General features: G+C 37.8%; 1 pseudogene; it reads right to left on the minus strand.

The window, feature by feature from the left end:
- Positions 1 to 244: 244 nt before the first annotated feature.
- Positions 245 to 9,781, minus strand: part of LOC110031336 — a 22,451-nt pseudogene continuing 12,914 nt past the window's right edge.

The following is a 9,781-nucleotide window of genomic DNA, read 5'->3' on the forward strand; positions in this document are numbered from 1 at the left end:
ATTAACTTCCACTGCATATAGACTGTTTGATCTTGTACAAATCGTTGCATAAAAATTAGTTCAACTTTTTTTACGAAACAAATTGAGTGTGATTTGCATAACAAAGTTTTGATACAAATAATTAAATTTTGATCAGCATAACTTGAACAAAAGTTTCACAATTTTTATTCAAGGAAGATCATAAACAAAAAAAAAAACTACATAACTAAACAAACCCGTAATCACCATCACAAAAGATGATTAATAAATGAAATTATAAAGTCATTTAATTAAAAAATATCTCAAGCCTTCCAACACTTATTTTGTGATCAAAGATTCAAGATATATACCTTATATTACTTCACATAACAGAGAATATAAGACCACTTTCAAATATAATAACCTCACCAGCCTTTCCCAATAAGCCACAGCCAATCTAATGCAACTCCTGAAAAAAGACCACCTAGAAGAAACAGAACCAGCAAATTTCCCAAAGCATTAGCCTCCGGCCCCTGCAATGATTTACATGACACGAAATAAAGTTATATCAATATCTATATTTCTCTCCATACATATATCTCTATAAGAAAGACTAACCTTGTATCCTTTTGGAGCTGCAGTGAGAACGCAAACAGTAAGATGACCGTTTGTTAACCCTAATAATGATGTCAGGAAGATCATCCAGCCTTGTCCTCCATATTTTGCCGTGAAATAAAACGCAGGAATGAATATGAAACGAGATATGATTGCAATCATCAGGCCTTTTCTTGATTCTATGCAGATATATTCTATGAGAGGGGTAAATCTTCCAATCAGGTCCAGCACATTATACATTGCAATTAAAACAAGAGAATACCTGAAAATGAGAATAAAATAAATTTATGTATTCATATATATATATATATATAGAAGTAAACACATCCATAAAGTATACAATAAATGTGAAATACTTATAGAGCCGAAATATGGAAAAAAAGCATACCATGAACCAAGTTTGTGGATGGAAGTGTCCTCAGACAAAAAGCCAGGAAAAATTGACAGCGTTAGAACATATATAAGAAACAAGTCCAGTCCATAATCCAGGTTCTGCATTAACAGCTGCTTGATAGTCATACGTTCTAATTGCTTTGGATCCTCTTCAACCTGAATCACATGCAATATACCCAATTATAGAGTGTGAGTGAAATGTCCAAGGAGTCCTCTGGTTATTTACATGGGGTCATTTTAGTCTAGAGTGTATAAAAGTGACAAATTAGTCACCAGATACTTTAAATTGGGGTTTGAATAATATTTCGTGGGGACAATTTCATCCTATATTAAAAGAACTTGAGGACAAAATTCGGACAAAATTTTAGACTCCGGGACTAAATCGCCACATGCAAAGAGTTGAGGATTATTCTAACACTTTTCTCAATAAAGTTTAATAGAAAAACAAGTTCAGATTAATACAACGAATCAAATGAGACAAGGGTGAATGCACACGCACATTTGATTTGCTCTGTGGTTGGATGCCAGCCGCTGCAAGATCTGCTGAAACTGTTTTTGATCCTTCAGAAGCCGCTTTCGAGCGATAGTACTTTACGATTGGTAATTTCGGAAAGACATACGCATATAGCAGAACACAAAGAAGCTCCAGAAATGATGCAATGGCTAAGAAAATCACTGCAGGGAAGCAGTTCAATCGAAGGTTATGATAAAAAATGATAGTAAAATATAGGGGGATTTACATGCATACCACACAATTTATATGTATCTGCATTTTTAACATTCTGCACTTTGATATTGACTTATATAACACTTCAGCATCTCAACAAATCAAAATATATGCATGAAAAGACGTATTTCACTTCAAGTAAATTTTTGTTAGAAGTTATACTAGGAAAAAATTTATTCCTATTACATGTTATGAGTATTAAATTTATTTTCTAATATAATTTTATTTCCTTTCCTATTTTAGATTTAATTCCTTGGATTGGATTTATTACTTTTCCTATTTTAGGTTTTCCAATTTTATGCTATTTCTATTATCTCCAAACAATTAAAATGAATTGATTAAATGGAGATATTAGGAATTATATATTTCCTTGTTATTTTCTTTTTTTACTTTCCTATTCTAGGATTCATGTAAGGGTCATTCATACCTCTTTTATCAGTAAAATAACTTCGCATTAATCTAAATTTCAACATGGTATCAGAGACAGGTTACTTAGCCTAGTCACCGAACTTCCTTCCTCCTATCCTCCCTATAGGAATGGAGGGACGCTTTCTCTCCCCTCTCTCAATAATCTTCGCTCCGCCGCCGAGTTCTCCTCAGAAAAACCAAACACTTTTTCAATCTTCTTCATTTAGGTAGACGAAGAGAGAAAGGAGATCGATGGATTTGGATCAGGGAAAGCTCTTCATCAACGGTGGTGTAAGCATTCAAACCAAAAAGATTTTTTTCAGAAGGCTTCCTCCAACTCTATCCGACATGGAGTCCTACAAATACTTTGAATCTTTTGGCACCATGACTAATGTCGTCGTGATGTATGATCGGGACAAGCAGCAGTCTAGAGTTCTCGGCTTCATATCTTTCGACTAAGAAGAGTGTTGATCGATTCGTTCAAAAGCAATTTCATGACGTGGGTGGGAAAGCAGTGGAGGTTAAACGCGCCTTCCAAAAGAAGACACCACAAATCGATACGTGAGTGGTGGAACATATCAGTCTTACAAAGGCTCGAACGCCAACTCAAAATCTTACGATAAAAGAGTTGATGATAGTCGGTACATGCAGCCACAAACAAGTGGTGCTAATTATAATCCATAAGGTTTGTCGGGTTATGATGCTCCTACTTATGGTTATGGAACGATTACTAATGGTGCTAGTTTTGGAGAGCATGTCAGTTACAGAAACACCGGGGTCTATGGAAATCCCGGTGAACTTGGCGCTGGTTATGTTAGCGGGCCTCTAGTGCTCCGAGGACTGGGTATGTTTTTGCTGGTTATGGTGCAAATGCAGGGTATGGAGGAGCTATGTATCTGGTCATACAAATCAGTCTTCCAGTGCTGCAGCCGGAAATCTCTTGTTGTAAGCACTCCTCACAGTAGAACATCATCTGGAGTTTTTCCCGTAGCAAGCCTCCTTCGGAATATTTTCCTGCGTCAGGCATTCTTCCAAATATGTTTCCTGTATCAGGCCCTCCTTGGGAGCTTTCTACGCAGCATGCCCTCCACCGAAATTCTTCCAACAACAGACCCTCCTTTGAAGTTTTTTCCTGCATCAAGCCCTCCTCCGGAGCTTTTTCCTGTATCAGATCCTCCTACAGATCTTTTCCCTATATCAGGCCCTCCTCCGGAGTTTTTTTCTACAGCAGGTCCTCCTTCTAAACTTTTTCCTATATCAAGTCATCCTTCGAAACATTTTTCTACAGAAGATCCTCCATCGGAATTGTTCCCGTAGCAGACCCTCCTTTGGAGCCTTTTTTTTACATCAAACCCTCTTCCGAAAATTTTTCATGCATCAGGCTCTTCTCCGGAATCTTTTCCTCAACAAAACCTCCTCCGGATCTTTTTCTGCAGCAGGCCTCTTCCAAAACTTTTTCCTATATCAGGCCTCCTCCAAAACTTTTTCCTGCAAAAAGCTTTACTCTATAGCTTTTCCTGCAGAAGAACCTCCTCCAAAGAATTTTCCTGCATCAAACCCTTCTCCGGAACTTTTTCCTGCGTAAGGCTTTCCTCTGAAATCTTTCCTGCAACAGACTCTTCTTCAGAGATTGTCCTGCATCAAACACTCCAGAGCTTTTTTATGCATCAAGCCCTCTTGCAAAGCTTTTCCCACAACAAGGCTAGCCTTCAACACTTTTTCCTATTCTCCTTTTTTTCTACAAATCATACCCCGCAATTTTTTCTAGAGATTGTCTACTTTCCTGCAAACTCCCCTGCAGTATGAATTGTAGGAGTCTTCCGTTTACTTATAGACACTGTAGGAACTGTAGCTAAAGTCAACCGCAGCCAACTAGAAGTCAACTTTTCCTGCAGGTTGCCTACTTCCCTGCAAACTCTCCTACAACATTACCTATAATAGTCGTCTGCCTACCAACATACACTACAAGAACTGCATTAAGAAAAACGCAGTTGTCTACTTCCCTAAAATCTCCCCTGCAGCATTACATGTAGGAGCCTTCTGCTTATCTACAGACACTGTAGGAACTACTATAAAAAACAACCGCAGTAGTCTATTTCCATACAAACTCCTTTGCAACATTATCTATAGGAGTCTTCCGTCTACCTACAGACACTGCAGGAACTGCAGTCAATGAATAACACAGTATGGGATGAAAAATTCAAGTTCTACCTCACAGGATCGTCCTTGCCTATTGTTTAATTATTTCAAATTCAAGTTGAATATGATTTTCAATCATGTTTCAACTTGAGCGGAAGTGTTAGAATTTTTATCGGAAAATAGTTTATTCTTATTAAAAGTTATGAGGATTAGATTTATTTCCTAATATAATTTTATTTTCTTTCCTATTTTAGATTTATTTCATTGGATTGGATTTATTTCCTTTCCTACTTTATGTTATTTCTTTTATCTATAAATAATTAATATGAATCGAGTAATTAGAGATATTAGGAGTAATATCTTTCCTTTTTTGTTATTTCTTTTTTCATTGTCTTCTTATTCTAGAACACATGTAGGGGTTATTTATGCCTCATTTTCAAATTAATAAAATAAGTCCGCATTATTCTGAATTTCAACAATATTAATAGCATTTCTTATGCGAATTAAAAAAGCAGATGCTTAATGAATAAAAATCAAAGTTTAGGTGCCAAAAATGTAAGTAAACAAGAATTGTGTGGTATGTACTTAAATCCCTTTAAGATAATGGGGCATTTACATACATAGCACACAATTTCACACAATTCTTATGTATAAATTTACATATTTACACACATAGCTCTCCAATCTTTAATATCACATCAAAAATAGCACTATGATCACTATTAAAAGTGAAATACACCTTTTCATGCATAGATTTAAAACATAATAGTGCAATGCGTGTAAATATAAAAGCTTAGGAGCAAGATTTGTAAATACATCAGAATTGTATGCTAAATATGTAAATTTCTTTAAAATATATCATTGTTGAAAAGAAAAAATTCAGCACATAAGGAAGAAGTAATATTCACATACTGGCTCCCTTGCGGAGACCATCATGACTATGCTCAAAAGCAGCCTTAGTAATCAACCTCAAAGCAGAGGTTAAGGCCCCAGATGCAGCCAAACAGGAATGACTGCATATTCACAATGAAGAAAATATAGCAGAAAAATGAAGAACAAAGTTGGGAAATCCAGATTTGAGGGAAGACAAATTCCATTGTAAAAGCAGAAGGAAACCTGAATAAATTCTGGACGCATCAAGGCCAGATCACCAACCATCCCACCTTGAGCCAGTGCATCAGCAATTCCAAAAGCTGCACTTATAAGGCAAATGCCAATGAAGGATCCAAGCCCTCCTTTTCCTGATGTTGCCACATCTAACTGTGATATAAAAAAAAAAGGATAAATCATTACCGCATTAGCATCATCAGTAAGTATTAGACCAATCATTATGGGTTCCATGACGTATTAACTTCATTTTTTTATAGAAGCGTTTACAGAGATTTAGGCCATATTACCATTGCTCTATCTTTTTTCTTCCCACTCCCATTGCAATTATTTTAGTTAAATTCCTCAATAGAACATCTTTAGCCCTCTGTTATAAACGCTGAAATCATTCAAACCCATCTTCTATTAGCTTACATCATTATCCGTCATTTATTATTTCTTAATCTTCTTAGATTTATTACACGTCCAACATACAATTCTGATTTTTACACATTAACACGTCTATCAGCAAAATTTTTGTTGTCCTACACTTCAATATTTATAAAAAAAAAACTGATAATCACACTTCTAAAAAAATTACATTTTAAGTCCATTAGATTCTTTCATTGCATATCTCAATATCGCAAAGCAACTCAATTTGATCCTGCAAATTTTCAAAATCCATAAAGGAATTAAAGGAAACTTCAGCATAGTTGAAAGAATTACTTACAATAATCACAAGCAAGGAGCTTATAAAAAACAATGAGTATCCACATATATTCCGGATTCTGGTATTAAGCTTGGCTTCATGATATGTGAGTATTGCCAGCATTGCGAAGGCAAAAGGTTGATAAACTAGAGTAAGTACTCTAGTGGGATGGTACATCTACAACAACATAAAGACATCAAGTAAAAGTTAAATGCATATATCTCCACACCACACACACACACACACACACACACACACAAATAAATAAAAGAAAAAAGAAAAATCTGCAAGTTTTGACAAAGATGTTCAAGTTACACGCATGATGATTATTACGTTAAATTATATATATATATATATATATATATATGCATGGTCTACCAAACATTTAATTATATGACATGTTATATCAAAATTTTTCAGAAGAAGACTGTATTAGAAAAAAAAAATAGCATCTTTAATATTAATATTAATATATATATATATATATATTGCGATGGGTTTTGCTCTGCTAGGGTTTATTCAGATCGCAACCCAAGTAGCCCTCGACATCCTTACGTTGGAACGGGATTCTAGCCTGTTCGCTGCCTCCCTGTGCTCGAAGAAGAAAGGTAAAGGTTCACGTCGAGCAGTTTCATCGCCTTGTTGTGCTCGAAGAAGACGGGAAGGGGATTGCGTCTTAGCTCGTCGCCTCGTCGTACCTGTAGATTGGTAGGGGTTTGCGTCGAAGCTGTCTCGTCGTGCTCGAAGAAGACGGAAAGGGGATTGCGCGATAGCTCGTCGCCTTGTCGTGCTCGAAGAGGGTAGCGCGGAAGCAGAGCCTTGTCGAGCCCCAACCTCTCGCTTCGTGCATGCAGACGTAGACACCTTGACAAGGCCCCCTGCGACATTCTTCTCTCTCATCTGCAAATGTTATTCTACAATTCCTTTCTCTGTTATTTTGCCTTCTGCTTTGATGGCCACTATTCCTCCCTCGAATTTACACCTACGTAGAGAATCCTTTGCTGAGGTGCTTGGTAAAGGCCTAGACTCTGAGAAGGCTGTCGACCATGTGGTGTTTTCTCAGATCTATCATGGTTCTCTTGAATAGATAGCCGATTGTCCGTTTGTTAAGAGGGCTTGTAGGAAAGGTGGTAAGGTTGCACTTATCTTTTCATACTTCGAAGTCTCTACTCTGGTTGAAAAATGCAAATTCACTCTCATAGACAAATTTCAACAGGGGCATCCCAAATTGGAGGTTATTCTCAAAGCTTTTGAAGATCCTAAAATTGTAGGACCATGAAATGTGGGCTATTAGATGAGAGACATATGATGATACATTTGATTACAGACGAAGATTACGCTAGGATTTTCTTCAAGAAATACCTCATCATTTAAAGAATAACTATGAAGTTACTCAAGTGGTCTCCTGAATTTGATCCAAATCAAGAACCACCTACAGTACCAATATGGTTTAAGTTATCTGCTTAGGTTGCGTCCTTTCAACCATCAGGTCCTTTATTCTATTGGGGCCATGCTCGGGAGAACAAAAAAATTAAACATACCCAGTTTTAATCTCACTAGACCTTCAGTTGTCAGAATCCTTGTGGAGAGAGATATCACTTTACCTGACATTGAAGAAGTTTAGCTTGACACTGCACATAATGGGTACTGGCAACAGATTGTCATGGAATAAAGACCATCTGTTGCACGACCATACCATCGCACCCATTTTAAAATGTTTGGACACACACTTGTAAAATGTTTCAGGCTCCATCCTAATTTGAGACCCCAACCTCAAGTGCATCACCTAACCACTCAAGGAGCACCTATTCCACTGGCTGATATGATGTAAACTGTAACTAGAGAAGATATTGCCACTGATTTTGCCCCAGAGGAGAACCCCTCACTACCTCAGCCCCCTCATGTTGCTGAAAATGAGGATACTTTCATTTTAGTGTCTACTGATTCTTCATATGCTATGGAAACAATTATTGCTAATGTTGAGGGCCCTCAAACCCTGCGGCGTGCCAAGTTCGAGGTGATCAATAGGTAGAAATTGCTCCCACTAATGATCAACTCAGTGATAAGTTGGGACAACCCTTGGAAGATGATTGACAGGTTTACAAAACCAAGAAGAAAAAAAGACTAAGAGAACCCAAGAATTTACAAGAGGGTACTTTGCTCGTTTCGGGGGGAAGCCCCCATCACAGTTTAGTGCTCGACTACCTCTCTAGATTCATGGAGAGAGGAAAGCCCACTCATCTTGATTAAGCTCTCTGGTGGAATTCTGCTCCTCCCGAGTAGCCCGCAGACCATTTTTATCTTTTTGAGGAAATTGTCACTAGCTTTATTGGGGTATACTTGTACATTTTAGTTACTTTTTGAGTCATGTATGTCTTGTGAGAACTAAAACCTTTGTATCTTCTTCCCATCAAAGAAATTTTTATTTTGTCGAATATATATATATTAAAAGCCCGAAGGCACGTCCATTGCAAAAAAAAAAGTTATAAAGCGTTCAGTGAGTGGGTACCTGTAACCACTCACAAGGTATACAAAAAGCAAGAAAAAAAAAACAAGTATAGCCCACAAAAATAAGAAGAGAAAAAGATGTTCTGAAATGAAATGGGGAATGTCTTGTTGTAAGGAGCAAAGAAGGCTACAAGGTCGGCGAGGAATATAACGAAGTGTATCAAAAGTCACCGAGGAAGAACACAACACTAACACCGAGCACACGTAGTATACCACCATCAATAACACGTGATACAACTAAGGAAATCACCGTATGCAAAATTCTGCTAGCAAAAACACCGTGCTACTCCAAAAAATAGCACGGCGAATAAATCGCACAATACTACCATAGATAATACTGCTAATAACACCCGTGGGAGGCATCAATATAGTCATGACTAACATTTGCGGGGTGTAGAGAAAAGCCGAGAATAAACTCGTCAATACCACCCACCGAACTACCTCCAAAACGTGACCGCTTTAATCTTCATCAAAAAACTTAGTGTGCTAAGGTGAAAAAAATGAACGTGATTAGTTAAGGTAGGGGGTCAATCCCATTTCCATTCATTAAAGACTTTACCCCTCTCCCTCCCCCTCCCCCTCCCCCTCCCCCTAGTCCTAGGAATCCATTAAAGAGGGCTGTTGCACATCCTGGGCTTGGCCCTCCTCGAAGAGTGGAGTGCCCAACTGATCAGCTATAATAAGTTGATCCAGAGATGGTTGAATGGTTGCCAGCTGTTGCACATTTTGAGCTCGACACTCCAAAATTGGAGTGCTCACAACATCAGTATTCAAAAGTTCTGGAGTACTATGAGTCTCATTTTCCAGCATAATTAGAAAATTTTCTTCTTTAGCAGCATGTGGAGGTTGAAGAAGTGAGGGATTTTCTTCGGGGGCAACTGAAACCACAACTCTGCCCACTTAAAAGTAATTTCCACCACTCCAGCATGTGGACTAGATGGTTCGGTTACCACATTAGTATTGGGATCGGGGATACCCTTATAATGATCAAGAAACTCATTAGCTTTGAGAAGGGAAGGGTTCTCAACAGGTATAATTGGGGTCGGGTCAGAAGGACGGGGGACCTCAGACGGGGCACTTAGCTTTTTTTATTTTAGATAAGGACGTAAGTGGTAACAGTGAGGGTTAGAATGGTCAAGCATGTTGTGAGCCTATCCAAAATTTCCTCAGGAGAGATTAAAGTGATGTCCCATTCCACAAGCGCTCTGGCTTCTGAAGGACGAGAAAGATTAAAGGCG

Source organism: Phalaenopsis equestris, unplaced genomic scaffold (assembly GCF_001263595.1).
Source record: "Phalaenopsis equestris unplaced genomic scaffold, ASM126359v1 Scaffold000802, whole genome shotgun sequence".
NCBI classification, from domain to species: domain Eukaryota; kingdom Viridiplantae; phylum Streptophyta; class Magnoliopsida; order Asparagales; family Orchidaceae; genus Phalaenopsis; species Phalaenopsis equestris.